Source organism: Scyliorhinus torazame, chromosome 4 (assembly GCF_047496885.1).
Source record: "Scyliorhinus torazame isolate Kashiwa2021f chromosome 4, sScyTor2.1, whole genome shotgun sequence".
Taxonomy (NCBI): Eukaryota; Metazoa; Chordata; class Chondrichthyes; order Carcharhiniformes; family Scyliorhinidae; genus Scyliorhinus; species Scyliorhinus torazame.
The window spans coordinates 319,391,462-319,407,432 of NC_092710.1; the positions used below are offsets into that span (position 1 = coordinate 319,391,462).

At 61.1% G+C, this 15,971-nt stretch overlaps 1 non-coding gene across 1 annotated transcript; it reads right to left on the bottom strand.

Moving 5' to 3' along the window:
- Positions 1–12,456: 12,456 nt before the first annotated feature.
- trnastop-uca (transfer RNA opal suppressor (anticodon UCA)) lies at positions 12,457–12,543 on the bottom strand. The gene has a single exon. It is a non-coding gene; the product is annotated as a tRNA-Sec (tRNA).
- Positions 12,544–15,971: the final 3,428 nt, after the last annotated feature.

Genomic DNA, 15,971 nt, shown 5'->3' on the forward strand with positions numbered 1-15,971 from the left:
GCGACCGACCCCGAGCCCCCCGAACAGCGACCGCCCGCCCAGCGACCGACCCCGAGCCCCCCGAGCAGCGATCGCCCGCCCAGCGACCGACCCCGAGCCCCCCCGAGCAGCGACCGCCCGCCCAGCGACCGACCCCGAGCCCCCCGAGCAGCGACCGCCGCCCAGCGACCGACCCCGAGCCCCCCCGAGCAGCGATCGCCCGCCCAGCGACCGACCCCGAGCCCCCCCGAGCAGCGACCGCCTGCCCAGCGACCGACCCCGAGCCCCCCGAGCAGCGACCGCCTGCCCAGCGACCGACCCCGAGCCCCCCCGAGCAGCGACCGCCTGCCCAGCGACTGACCCCGAGCCCCCCGAGCAGCGACCGCCCGCCCAGCGACCGACCCCGAGCCCCCCCCGAGCAGCGATCGCCCGCCCAGTGACCGACCCCGAGCCCCCCCGAGCAGCGACCGCCCGCCCAGCGACCGACCCCGAGCCCCCCCGAGCAGCGACCGCCCACCCAGCGACCGACACCGGCCCCGAGCCCCCCCTGAGCAGCGACCGCCGCCCAGCGACCGACCCCGAGCCCCCCCGAGCAGCGACCGCCCGCAGAGCGACCGACCCCGAGCCCCCCCGAGCAGCGACCGCCCGCCCAGCGACCGACCCCGAGCCCCCCCGAGCAGCGACCGCCCGCCCAGCGACCGACCCCGAGCCCCCCCGAGCAGCGACCGCCCGCCCAGCGACCGACCCCGAGCCCCCCCGAGCAGCGACCGCCCGCCCAGCGACCGACCCCGAGCCCCCCCGAGCAGCGACCGCCCGCAGAGCGACCGACCCCGAGCCCCCCGAGCAGCGACCGCCCGCCCAGCGACCGACCCCGAGCCCCCACGAGCAGCGACCGCCTGCCCAGCAACCGACCCCGAGCCCCCGCGAGCAGTGACCGCCCGCCCAGCAACCGACCCCGAGCCCCCCCGAGCAGCGACCGCCTGCCCAGCGACCGGCCCCGAGCCCCCCCGAGCAGCGACCGCCCGCAGAGCGACCGGCCCCGAGCCCCCCCGAGCAGCGACCGCCCGCAGAGCGACCGACCCTGAGCCCCCCCGAGCAGCGACCGCCTGCCCAGCGACCGGCCCCGAGCCCCCCCGAGCAGCGACCGCCTGCCCAGCGACCGGCCCCGAGCCCCCCCGAGCAGCGACCGCCTGCCCAGCGACCGGCCCCGAGCCCCCCGAGCAGCGACCGCCCGCCCAGCGACCGACCCCGAGCCCCCACGAGCAGCGACCGCCCGCCCAGCAACCGACCCCGAGACTCCCCGAGCAGCGACCGCCCGCCCAGCGACCGGCCCCGAGCCCCCCGAGCAGCGACCGCCCGCCCAGCGACCGACCCCGAGCCCCCACGAGCAGCGACCGCCCGCCCAGCGACCGACCCCGAGCCCCCCGAGCAGCGACCGCCCGCCCAGCGACCGGCCCCGAGCCCCCCCGAGCAGCGACCGCCTGCCCAGCGACCGGCCCCGAGCCCCCCCGAGCAGCGACCGCCCGCAGAGCGACCGACCCCGAGCCCCCCCGAGCAGCGACCGCCTGCCCAGCGACCGGCCCCGAGCCCCCCCGAGCAGCGACCGCCCGCAGAGCGACCGACCCCGAGCCCCCCCCGAGCAGCGACCGCCTGCCCAGCGACCGGCCCCGAGCCCCCCCGAGCAGCAATCGACTGCCCAGCGACCGACCCCGAGCCCACCGAACAGTAACCGCCCGCCCAGCGACCGACCCCGAGCCCCCCCGAGCAGCGACCGCCCGCCCAGCAACCGACCCCGAGCCCCCGCGAGCAGCGACCGCCTGCCCAGCAACCGACTCCGAGCCCCCCGAGCAGCGACCGCCCGCCCAGCGACCGACCCCGAACCCCCCCGAGCAGCGACCGCCTGCCCAGCGACTGACCCCGAGACCCCCGAGCAGCGACCGCCTGCCCAGCGACCGACCCCGAGCCCCCCCGAGCAGCGACCGCCCGCCCAGCAACCGACCCCGAGCCCCCCCGAGCAGCGACCGCCCGCCCAGCGACCGACCCCGAGCCCCCCCGAGCAGCGACCGCCTGCCCAGCGACCGGCCCCGAGCCCCCCCGAGCAGCGACCGCCCGCCCAGCGACGACCCCGAGCCCCCCCGAGCAGCGACCGCCCGCCCAGCGACCGACCCCGAGCCCCCCGAGCAGCGACCGCCCGCCCAGCGACCGACCCCGAGCCCCCCCGATCAGCGACCGCCCGCCCAGCGACCGACCCCGAGCCCCCCCGAGCAGCGACCGCCCGCCCAGCGACGACCCCGAGCCCCCCGAGCAGCGACCGCCCGCCCAGTGACCGACCCCGAGCCCCCCGAGCAGCGACCGCCTGCCCAGTGACCGACCCCGAGCCCCCCGAGCAGCGACCGCCCGCAGAGCGACCGACCCTAGCCCCGAGCCCCCCCGAGCAGCGACCGCCCGCCCAGCGACCGACCCCGAGCCTCCCCCGAGCAGCGACCGCCCGCAGAGCGACCGACCCTAGCCCCGAGCCCCCCCGAGCAGCGACCGCCTGCCCAGTGACCGAACCCGAGCCCCCCCGAGCAGCGACCGCCCGCCCAGCGACCGACCCCGAGCCTCCCCCGAGCAGCGACCGCCCGCAGAGCGACCGACCCCGAGCCCCCCGAGCAGCGACCGCCCGCCCAGCGACCGACCCCGAGCCCCCCCGAGCAGCGACCGCCCGCAGAGCGACCGACCCCGAGCCCCCCCGAGCAGCGACCGCCCGCCCAGCGACCGACCCCGAGCCCCCCGAGCAGCGACCGCCCACCCAGCGACCGACCCTAGCCCCGAGCCCCCCCGAGCAGCGACCGCCCGCCCAGCGACCGACCCCGAGCCCCCCGAGCAGTGACCGCCCGCCCAGCGACCGACCCCGGCCCCGAGCCCCCCCTGAGCAGCGACCGCCGCCCAGCGACCGACCCCGAGCCCCCCCGAGCAGCGACCGCCCGCAGAGCGACCGACCCCGAGCCCCCCCGAGCAGCGACCGCCTGCCCAGCGACCGACCCCGAGCGCCCCCGAGCAGCGACCGCCCGCAGAGCGACCGGCCCCGAGCCCCCCGAGCAGCGACCGCCCGCAGAGCGACCGACCCCGAGCCCCCCCGAGCAGCGACCGCCTGCCCAGCGACCGACCCCGAGCCCCCCCGAGCAGCGACCGCCCGCAGAGCGACCGGCCCCGAGCCCCCCCGAGCAGCGACCACCCGCCCAGCGACCGACCCCGAGCCCCCCCGAGCAGCGACCGCCCGCCCAGCGACCGACCCCGAGCCCCCCCGAGCAGCGACCGCCCGCAGAGCGACCGGCCCCGAGCCCCCCGAGCAGCGATCGCCGCCCAGCGACCGACCCCGAGCCCCCCCGAGCAGCGACCGCCCGCCCAGCGACGACCCCGAGCCCCCCGAGCAGCGACCGCCCGCCCAGTGACCGACCCCGAGCCCCCCGAGCAGCGACCGCCTGCCCAGTGACCGACCCCGAGCCCCCCGAGCAGCGACCGCCCGCAGAGCGACCGACCCTAGCCCCGAGCCCCCCCGAGCAGCGACCGCCCGCCCAGCGACCGACCCCGAGCCTCCCCCGAGCAGCGACCGCCCGCAGAGCGACCGACCCTAGCCCCGAGCCCCCCCGAGCAGTGACCGCCCGCAGAGCGACCGACCCCGAGCACACCCGAGCAGCGACCGCCCGCCCAGCGACCGGCCCCGAGCCCCCCCGAGCAGCGATCGCCCGCAGAGCGACCGACCCCGAGCCCCCCCGAGCAGTGACCGCCCGCCCAGCGACCGGCCCCGAGCCCCCCCGAGCAGCGATCGCCCGCAGAGCGACCGGCCCCGAGCCCCCCGAGCAGCGACCGCCCGCCCAGCGACCGACCCCGAGCCCCCCCGAGCAGCGACCGCCCGCCCAGCGACTGACCCCGAGCCCCCCGAGCAGCGACCGCCCGCAGAGCGACCGACCCCGAGCCCCCCGAGCAGCGACCGCCCGCAGAGCGACCGACCCCGAGCCCCCCGAGCAGCGACCGCCTGCCCAGTGACCGACCCCGAGCCCCCCGAGCAGCGACCGCCCGCACAGCGACCGACCCCGAGCCCCCCCGAGCAGCGACCGCCTGCCCAGCGACCGACCCCGAGCCCCCCGAGCAGCGACCGCCGCCCAGCGACCAACCCCGAGCCCCCCCGAACAGTGACCGCCTGCCCAGCGACCGACCCCGAGCCCCCCGAGCAGCGACCGCCCGCCCAGCGACCAACCCCGAGCCCCCCCGAACAGTGACCGCCTGCCCAGCGACCGACCCCGAGCCCCCCGAGCAGCGACCGCCTGCGCAGCGACAGACCCCGGCCCCGAGCCCCCCGAGCAGCGACCGCCCGCCCAGCGACCGACCCCGAGCCCCCCCGAGCAGCGACCCCCTGCCCAGCGACCGACCCCGAGCCCCCCCGAGCAGCGACCGCCCGCAGAGCGACCGACCCCGAGCCCCCCGAGCAGCGACCGCCTGCCCAGCGACTGACCCCGGCCCCCCCGAGCAGCGACCACCCGCCCAGCAACCGACCCCGGCCCCGAGCCCCCCCGAGCAGCGACCGCCCGCCCAGCGACCGACCCCGAGCCCCCCCGAGCAGCGACCCCCTGCCTAGCGACCGACCCCGAGCCCCCCCGAGCAGCGACCGCCCGCAGAGCGACCGACCCCGAGCCCCCGCGAGCAGCGACCGCCCGCCCAGCAACCGACCCCGGCCCCGAGCCCCCCCTGAGCACCGACCTCCTGCCCAGCAACCGACCCCGGCCCCGAGCCCCCCCTGAGCACCGACCGCCTGCCCAGCAACCGACCCCGGCCCCGAGCCCCCCCGAGCAGCGACCGCCTGCCCAGCGACAGACCCCGAGCCCCCCCAGAGCAGCGACCGCCCGCAGAGCGACCGACCCCGAGCCCCCCCGAGCAGCGACCGCCTGCCCAGCGACAGACCCCGAGCTCCCCCGAGCAGCGACCGCCCGCCCAGCGACCAACCCCGAGCCCCCCCGAGCAGCGACCGCCTGCCCAGCGACCGACCCCGGCCCCGAGCCCCCCTGAGCAGCGACCGCCCGCCCAGCGACCGACCCCGGCCCCGAGCCCCCCTGAGCAGCGACCGCCTGCCCAGCGACCGACCCCGGCCCCGAGCCCCCCCGAGCAGCGACCGCCTGCCCAGCGACAGACCCCGGCCCCGAGCCCCCCCCGAGCAGCGACCGCCTGCCCAGCGACAGACCCCGAGCTCCCCCGAGCAGCGACCGCCCGCCCAGCGACCAACCCCGAGCCCCCCCGAGCAGTGACCGCCTGCCCAGCAACCGACCCCGAGCAGCAACCGCCCGCCCAGCGATCAACCCCGGCCCCGTGTCTCCCCGAGCAGCAACCACCCGCCCAGCGACCAGCCCCGACCCCGAGCCCCCCGAGCAGCGACCGCCCGTCCCCCCAAGCAGCGACCGCCTGCCCAGTGACCGACCCCGAGCAGCGACTGCCTGTCCAGCAACCGACCCCTCGCCTCCCCTGAGCAGCGACCACCCGCCCAGTGACCAGCCCCGACCCCGAGCCCCCCCGAGCAGCGACCGCCCGCCCCCCCAAGCAGCGACCGCCTGCCCAGCAACCGACCCCTCGCCTCCCCTGAGCAGCGACCACCCGCCCAGCGACCGGCCCCGGATTGGAGCCCCCCCGAGCAGCGTCCACCCGCCCAGTGACCGACCCCGAGCAGCGACTGCCTGCCCAGATGTTGTAGCCTTCGCCTCGTTGATCGCCCGAAGGCGGATCCTGCTGGGATGGAGAGCAGCCTCTCCACCCTGTGCCCTGGCGTGGCGGGGGGACCTGCTGGAATTCTTGACTCTTGAGAAGGTTAAGTTTGAACTGAGGAGAAGGATGGAGGGGCTCTACAATTCATGGGCATTGTTCATTATGCACTTTCAAGAACTGGATAACATTGAACATTAGTTGGGAGGGTTGGGGGGAGGGGGGCTGTGTTTGTTGATGGCGACTAGGAGTGATCCCTAATTCCTTTTTGTCATTTGTGTGAACATGCGGGCTGATGTTTGGGGTTTGGTGGGAGGATGGAATCGTTGTTATTGATATGGGGATTGACAGATTTGTTACTGATTATTCTTGATTGTCAGGTGTAAATTCGGGAGAAAATGTGAAAACTCACCTCTTGGACCTAACTTTTGTTATCTCACCTTAATTTCCCTCTCTTTGGCTCACTGACTTTCTCCTTCTGCTTCCGGGGGGTCATTTGTCCCTGTTAAAGATACCATGATAACTGAAGATTCTTTCTGCTGCAAACCCCAGACTCCAGGCTCAATTACCCGCGGTGTTATCCTGGCAGCCCATCCATCTTTTTTCTTTTTCTGAACCAGTGGCCGTTTCACCATCCAGAATGTCTTTGGTTGTACGGCTGTCATCCCTCACACGAATGTGGCCGAAACCTCATGAAACGAAAATGAAAATCGCTTATTGCCACAAGTAGGCTTCAATGACGTTACTGTGAAAAGCCCCTAGTCGCCACATTCCGGCGCCTGTTCGGGGAGGCTGGTACGGGAATGACTTAACAATGAGTATTTTATGGGATGCGGGTGTCGCTGACGAGGCCAGTATTTATTATTGTTATGAGCCAGGGTTTAGAGAACCCCAAAGTGTATCATGGAGTTCACCTGACCCACAACTTTTAATAGATTGTGGTATGGGCACACGGCCCACTCTACAGGTGTGGTACCGCAGAAATGGAAAAGTATTTTTTAAAGCAAAACAATGTTTATTCAATGAACTCAAGTTAACCTTTTTGATACATACAGTGAACATCTTAGCAACCATCAATTCAAATACAACCCCCAAAGAATACAACACTAAGTAATCCTTTAAGCTTTCCTTTTAACATCCATAAGACTTAAAACGCCTGTTACCAGAAGCATATTAGGTTTCCATTCGCTACTGAGAACATTTATAATTCTGAATTCACCAAATGATCAAGAGATAGTCTTTTGATGGCAGAGAGAACAGCAGTACACTTGCTCTGTCTGGCTTCAGCTCCAACACTGAAAACAAAACTAAAACACACCCTGCAGCCTGCTCAAAAACGAAAGTAAAAAGCTGACGGACAGCTCAGCTCCACCCACTCTCTGACATCACAGCAGTAATAAACACCTATTTCATAAAGGTAGTCCCACTACAGATATTTATACACACACTCATTTATAAACACACCCATTTCTTAAAGGTACTCTCTCATGACATTATCCATCCCTTGGAAAGGTGGTGGTGAGCTGCCTTCTTGAACCACTGCAGTCCCTGTGGTGTAGATATATGCACGGTGCTTTTAGGGAGGGGGTTCCAGAATTTTGACTCAGCGACAGTGAAGGATGTATTTCCAAGTCAGGATGGTGAATGACTTGGAGGGGAACCTCCAGGTGATGGTGTTCCCATGTGTCCGCTGCCCTTGTACTTCGAGAAGGTGGCGGTTGGGGGCTTGGAAGGTGCTACCTCAGGGTCGTCTACCCTCTGTAAACTTCAACTCATCCAAAGCTCTGCTGTCTGAATCAGACCGTGAACTGGTCACCCATCACCCTCGCGCTGACTGACCGACATTGGGTCCTATTCCAGCCACACCCTTGAGTTAAAAATTCTCATCATTGTTTTCAAATCTCTCCATGGTCTCACCTCTTCCTATTTTTGTAACCTCATCCAAATGTGCTGCAACCGTCTGAGAACTCTGTGTTCCTCCAATTCTGGATTTGGGCATCCTGATTTCCTTCAGTTCTCCAATCCTGGCTGTGCCTTCAGCTGTCAAGCTCTCGAATTTTCCCCTGAAACATCTCTGATCTAAAAAGCGCTTCAAAATCTGCCTGGTTCACCAAGCGAATGGTGACCTGTTTTAATATCTTCTTATGTGGTTCTCGGTTAATTTTAAACAGATTACTTTTCTGCAAAGTGCCTTCGAATGTTTTTATTATGTTAGATGTTCTGTATAAATACCTGTTATTGTTGATGCCACATGACATTCCATACTGAGGAACACCTTTAGCAAATGAACGGACTCTCTTACTCCGAAGTGTTTGGATAGGGCAGCACGGTGGCGCAATGGATAGCATTGCTGCCTACAGCGCCGAGGTCCCAGGTTTGATCCCAGCTCTGGGTCACTGTCCGTGTGGAGTTTGCACATTCTCCCTGTGTTGCTTGGGTTTCGCTCGCACAAACCAAAGATTTTTCTTTTTTAAATTTAGAGTACCCAATTCATTTTTTCCAATTAAGGGGCAATTTAGCGTGGCCAATCCACCTACCCTGCACATCTTTGGGTTGTGGGGGTGAGACCCACGCAAACATGGGGTGAATGTGCAAATTCCACACAGACAGTGACCCAGAGCCGGGATCGAACCTGGGACCTCGGCGCCATAAGGCTGCCGCGCTAACCCACTGCGCCACCGTGCTGCCCCACCACAACCCAAAGATGTGCATGCTAGGCGGATTAGCAAAGCTAAATTGCCCCTTAATTGGAAAAAATGAATTGGGCGTCCAATGCTGAAATCATTACCTTTCTCCTCCGCCTTCAACCCTTTTCTTTTAATATCCCATACATTCCTCTTCCTTCAGATGCTGCCAGGCCTGTTCAGCGCTCGCAGTACTGACCCGCCGGCCTTGGCCCCGACCACCGCTGTCCCCGGCGAGGGAGCTCCGCGCGGTCCTAGCGCCCGCGGCCCTGGCGCTCGCAGCCAAGGAACTCCGCGCGGTCCTAGCGCCCGCGGCCCGGGCGCTCGCAATGCAGGAACTCCGCGCGGTCCTAGCGCCCCCCAGACCCCCCAGCACTCAATGTGCGACCCGCAGACGCCGCCATTTTGGGTCCCGACCACCACGAGGGGAGGAGGGGCCCCGCCATCTTGGACCGCCCCCGACCTGTACGACGCATGGGGGCGGCCATTTTGTCCACCCCCGATGCCATCTTGTGACCCCTCAGCTACGGGCGAGGTATGCGGGTGGCCATTTTGTCCATCCCCGACGCCATCTTGGACGGCAACAACGGACCCCACCCCACTACTACAACCACGGCTCGCTTCGGTTACACTCGATCAGGCTCGGCCCCGGACTCTCCAGACGACGACGACAACGGTCCTAATTAACGGCCACGAGACGCCATGCCTAGTCGACTCCGGGAGCACGGAAAGTTTTATACATCCCGACACGGTAAGACGCTGTTCCTTAACTACCTTCCCCAGCGCACAAAAGATTTGCCTAGCTGCAGGATCCCACTCCGTACAGATCCAGGGATTCTGCATAGTTACCCTAACGGTACAGGGGAGGGAATTCAAAAACTACAAACTTAACGTCCTTCCCCAACTCTGTGCCCCCACCTTGCTGGGCTTAGATTTTCAATGTAACCTACAGAGCCTTACGTTTAAATTCGGCGGCCCCATACCCCCACTCACTATCTGCGGCCTCGCCGCCCTCAAGGTGCAACCCCCGTCCTTGTTTGCGAACCTCACCCCGGATTGCAAACCCGTCGCCACTAGGAGCAGACGGTACAGCGCCCAGGACCGGACCTTCATTCGCTCCGAAGTCCAGCGGCTACTAAAGGAGGGCATAATCCAGGCCAGCAATAGTCCCTGGAGAGCGCAGGTGGTAGTAGTGAAGACAGGGGAGAAACAAAGGATGGTCATTGACTATAGCCAGACCATCAACAGGTACACACAACTAGACGCGTACCCTCTCCTCCGCATATCCGACATGGTCAATCGGATTGCCCAGTATAAAGTCTTCTCCACCGTGGACCTCAAGTCCGCCTACCATCAGCTCCCCATCCGCCCAAGTGACCGCAAGTACACAGCCTTCGAGGCAGACGGGCGATTATACCACTTCCTAAGGGTCCCTTTTGGCGTCACAAACGGCGTCTCGGTCTTCCAACGGGAAATGGACCGAATGGTTGATCAACATGGGTTACGGGCCACGTTCCCGTACCTCGAAAATGTAACCATCTGCGGCCACGATCAGCAGGACCACGACGCCAACCTCCAAAAATTCCTCCAGACTGCCAAAGCCTTGAACCTCACGTACAACGAGGACAAGTGCGTTTTTAGCACCGATCGGCTAGCCATTCTGGGCTACATAGTGCGCAATGGGATAATAGGCCCCGACCCCGAACGTATGCGTGCACTCATGGAATTTCCCCTCCCGCACTGCCCAAAAGCCCTGAAACGCTGCCTGGGGTTCTTTTCATACTACGCCCAGTGGGTCTCCCAGTACGCAGACAAGGCCCGCCCCCTAATACAGACCACGACTTTCCCGCTGTCGACAGAGGCTTGCCAGGCTTTCAGCCGCATCAAAGCGGACATCGCAAAGGCCACGATGCGCGCCATCGACGAGTCCCTCCCCTTCCAGGTCGAGAGCGACGCCTCTGACGTAGCTCTAGCGGCTACCCTTAACCAAGCGGGCAGACCCGTGGCCTTCTTCTCCCGAACCCTCCACGCCTCAGAAATCCGCCACTCCTCAGTGGAAAAGGAAGCCCAAGCCATAGTGGAAGCTGTGCGACATTGGAGGCATTACCTGGCCGGCAGGAGATTCACTCTCCTCACTGACCAACGGTCGGTAGCCTTCATGTTCGATAATGTACAGCGGGGCAAGATCAAGAACGACAAGATCTTGCGGTGGAGGATCGAACTCTCCACCTTCAACTATGAGATCTTGTACCGGCCCGGAAAGCTGAATGAGCCGTCTGATGCCCTATCCCGCGGGACATGTGCCAACGCACAAATTGACCTCCTCCAAGCCCTCCACGAGGACCTCTGCCACCCGGGGGTCACTCGGTTTTACCACTTCATCAAGTCCCGCAATCTCCCATACTCCTTAGAGGAGGTCCGTACAGTCACAAGAGACTGCCACATCTGCGCAGAATGCAAACCGCATTTTTTCAGGCCAGATGGAGCGCACCTGATTAAGGCTTCCCGTCCCTTTGAACGCCTCAGTCTCGATTTCAAAGGGCCCCTCCCCTCCACCGACCGCAACGCGTATTTCCTTAATGTAGTGGACGAATACTCCCGTTTCCCTTTTGCCATTCCCTGCTCCGACATGACCGCGGCCACAGTCATTAAAGCCCTGAACAGCATATTCACACTGTTCGGTTACCCCGCATACGTCCACAGCGACAGGAGGTCCTCTTTCATGAGTGACGAGCTGCGCCAGTTCCTGCTCAGCAAGGGGATAGCTTCAAGCAGGACGACCAGCTACAACCCCCGGGGGAACGGGCAAGTAGAAAGGGAGAACGGCACGGTCTGGAAGGCCGTCCTACTGGCCCTACGGTCCAGGGATCTCCCAGTTTCACGGTGGCAGGAGGTCCTCCCGGACGCTCTCCATTCCATCCGGTCGTTATTATGTACGAGCACTAATCAAACGCCTCACGAGCGTCTCCTTGTCTTCCCTAGGAGGTCCTCCTCTGGAACGTCACTGCCGACCTGGCTGGCGGCCCCAGGACCCATCCTGCTCCGAAAGCACGTGCGGGCACATAAGGCGGACCCGTTGGTCGAAAGGGTTCACCTCCTCCACGCAAACCCCCAGTACGCCTACGTGAAGTACCCCGACGGCCGACAGGACACGGTCTCCCTGCGGGATCTGGCGCCCGTCGGCACCACGCACACCCCCCCGGCACCATCAACCCAACCGCCCCCCTTCCTGCCACCGCCGCACCCCGCGACCGCCCCCTTCCCAGGAGGATCAGTCCCCCTCCCCTTTGCACCGACAGCTGAAACCGTGCGGCTCCCGGAGGCGACAACGCTGGTACAAGCACCACCACCACCGCCGGGGCCGAGGCGATCGACACGGACGACCAGACCGCCCGACCGACTCGTGGCGTCGATGTAAAACAAAGATGGACTGTCCAATGAACATTTTGTTTTTCCTATATCCTCTGTAAATAGTTGTAACAGGACGATACTGTCCAATATGGTACTACCATGTAACTGTTCTATCCTCCCAGGACCAGTACTGTAAACCCTTACCACCATACGAAGCATCACCCCGCCGGGTTCATTTTGACAAGGGGTGAATGTGGTAGTATGTATTGGGGGTCATGTGGGACTGGAAGCCCTAATGTCATTGGCTGACAGATCCCGGGTCCTGGTTGGCCGTTGACCTCATACTCCGCCCTGAAGGCGAAGTATAAGAAGCCGGTGCCTTCCCCCGCAGGCCAGTTTACTATCGGGCTGCTGGGGAACAGACACGCTTAATAAAGCCTCATCGACTTCACTCTATTTGTCTCACGGAGTCTTTGTGCGCCACAGCTTTTTCCAGCATTCTCAGTTTTTGAGCGAGTCTACCAAACCTGCTGGCTCGGCACACTTGGTGCGATATATGCCTCACCTTCGCTGTCTCGGACATATCCTCAGCAGTGCGGGATAGCTGAGTTAGCTCAAGCAACACGAAGCTGAACACCACGGTGCAAACCATTACAAGATTTAAAGCTGCTTTGCCATTGCTGGAGCAATAGTTCTTCAGCAAAGGCATCACCGCCTGAAAGGTGGAATTGACCCACTCTGTCGCGAGACAGCTATAGGTTTGAAGCCTGCACACCAGACCACCGAGGATCAACCAGGCAGGACTAAAACTGCCAGTTCAATATATAAACCACGGATGTCTTCATCACATTTAATGTGTGGTGACTTATTTTGTGTTTTTTTTTAAATCTCTCTGCCCCTATTATTCCACAACACATCAAAGCGTAAACTGAGATCACTGCAGTAAAGATGTTCCAATTCATTTCACATGAAGAATGCCTCCAATCCCATCACAGTCTGCAGACTCATATGCAAATGTTACACTTTCTGATTGGACAAGGTCACCAATTCCAAGGTTCTGAAATGTGCTAATTCCACCCACACTTACTCATTGTTAAGTCAATGAGGATCGTGTGAGGGATGACAGCCAGACACCCAACGACATTCCGGATGGTGAAATGGCCACTGGCTCATGACCACCTGAGTGTCCACACGTCTGTCATAAGGACACCAGCAAGTGAGGTATGAAGATGGCAGACATCAACACTGACAACTGGGAGGCAGTCACTGGTGGCTCTAACCTCTGGAGGCTGGTTGTTTGGAGGGACATTGGAAGAGACGAGCAGAAATGGAAAGCTAAGCTGGCCGAGTAGAGGGCTCAGAGAAAACAGGGCCAGTGAATTGTGGACCTTCTCCACTACCTGTTATTATTATTGTTTGTGTTGGCTATCCCTCTCTAGTGAGAATCAGTGTTTTCCATGAGCCCACAGATGGCTGATGAGGCTGATTCATGATCTGCAGACTCCACGGCATGTGGAACATTTGTTGTAATGTGGGATGCTTTGGGAGTCTGGTTTCTGACTCCAGACTATATGACCAATCCAACAAAGCTGATGGTGGAGGATCATAGCTTCAATGCTTGTGGTGCCAGCTTGTGAGAGGGCAGTGATGGTCGTGCAACAGTCCTCTTACTTTCTATGTTACACCTTGTGCAGGCAGCATTGATGTAAAACACTGGAGCCTTGAGATACCTCCTATACATTGTCCATGTATCTGTACCTTACAGACAGGAAGAGATCATGAATGCATGGTGAATCATGAGCTTGGTTTCAGTTTTGATGTTATAATGTTCAAACATTCGCTTGCTCTTGTGGCCATTTTCCAGGCGTTCATCATGAATCCTAATCAATGAGGCTGGAGCGTGTGAATTTGGAGACTGCTGATGGAGGATTTTGTTCTTCTGAATGCTGAGTGTAAGTCCTATTCTCTTGAATATCTCAATAAATACATCTCTGGAGATCTGTTTCCCACACAGTGCTGACAGCAGCAGTATTAACGTTTAGAACAAAGAACAAAGAACAAAGAAATGGACAGCACAGGAACAGGCCCTTCGGCCCTCCAAGCCCGTGCCGACCATGCTGCCCGACTAAACTACAATCTTCTACACTTCCTGGGTCCGTATCCCTCTATTCCCATCCTATTCATGTATTTGTCAAGATGCCCCTTAAATGTCACTATCGTCCCTGCTTCCACCACCTTCTCCGAAAGTGGGTTCCAGGTACCCACTACCCTCTGTGTAAAAAACTTGCCTCGTACATCTACTCTAAACCTTGCCCCTCTCACCTTAAACCTATGCCCCCTAGTAATTGACCCCTCTACCCCGGGGAAAAGCCTCTGACTATCCACTCTGTCTATACCCCTCATAATTTTGTAGACCTCTATCAGGTCTCCCCTCAACCTCCTTCGTTCCAGTGAGAACAAACCGAGTTTATTCAATCGCTCCTCATAGCTAATGCCCTCCATACCAGGCAACATTCTGGTAAATCTCTTCTGCACCCTCTCTAAAGCCTCCACATACTTCTGGTAGTGTGGCGACCAGAATTGAACACTATACTCCAAGTGTGGCCTAACTAAGGTTCTATACAGCTGCAACATGACTTGCCAATTCCTATACTCAATGCCCCGGCCAATGAAGGCAAGCATGCCGTATGCCTTCTTGACTACCTTCTCCACCTGTGTTGCCCCTTTCAGTGACCTGTGGACCTGTACTCCTAGATCTCTTTGACTTTCAATACTCTTGAGGGTTCTACCATTCACTGTATATTCCCTACCTGCATTAGACCTTCCAAAATGCATTACCTCACATTTGTCCAGATTAAACTCCATCTGCCATCTCTCTGCCCAAGTCTCCAAACAATCTAAATCCTGCTGTATCCTCTGACAGTCCTCATCGCTATCCGCAATTCCACCAACCTTTGTGTCGTCTGCAAACTTACTAATCAGACCAGTTACATTCTCCTCCAAATCATTTATATATACTACAAACAGCAAAGGTCCCAGCGCTGATCCCTGTGGAACACCACTGGTCACAGCCCTCCAATTAGAAAAGCATCCTTCCATTGCTACTCTCTGCCTTCTATGACCTAGCCAGTTTTGTATCCACCTTGCCAGCTCACCCCTGATCCCGTGTGACTTCACCTTTTGTACCAGTCTACCATGAGGGACCTTGTAAAAGGCCTTACTGAAGTCCACATAGACAACATCCACTGCCCTACCTGCATCAATCATCTTAGTGACCTCCTCGAAAAACTCTATCAAAGTTAGTGAGACACGACCTCCCCTCACAAAACCATGCTGCCTCTAACTAATACGTCCATTTGCTTCCAAATGGGAGTAGATCCTGTCTCGAAGAATTCTCTCCAGTAATTTCCCTACCACTGAAGTAAGGCTCACTGGCCTGTAGTTCCCTGGATTATCCTTGCAACCCTTCTTAAACAGAGGAACAACATTGGCTATTCTCCAGTCCTGTGGGACATCCCCTGAAGACAGTGAGGATCCAAAGATTTCTGTCAAGGCCTCAGCAATTTCCTCTCCAGCCTCCTTCAGTATTCTGGGGTAGATCCCATCAGGCCCTGGGGACTTATCTACCTTAATATTTTTTAAGACACCCAACACCTCGTCTTTTTGGATCTCAATGTGACCCAGGCTATCTACACACCCTTCTCCAGACTCAACATCTACCAATTTCTTCTCTTTGGTGAATACTGATGCAAAGTATTCATTTAGTACCTCGCCCATTTCCTCTGGCTCCACACATAGATTCCCTTGCCTATCCTTCAGTGGGCCAACCCTTTCCCTGGCTACCCTCTTGCTTTTTATGTACGTGTAAAAAGCCTTGGGATTTTCCTTAACCCTATTTGCCAATGACTTTTCGTGACCCCTTCTAGCCCTCCTGACTCCTTGCTTAAGTTTCTTCCTACTTTCCTTATATTCCACGCAGGCTTCGTCTGTTCCCAGCCTTTTAGCCCTGACAAATGCCTCCTTTTTCTTTTTGACGAGGCCTACAATATCTCTCGTTATCCAAGGTTCCCGAAAATTGCCGTATTTATCCTTCTTCCTCACAGGAACATGCCGGTCCTGAATTCCTTTCAACTGACACTTGAAAGTCTCCCACATGTCAGATGTTGATTTGCCCTCAAACATCCGCCCCCAATCTATGTTCTTCAGTTCCCACCTAATATTGTTATA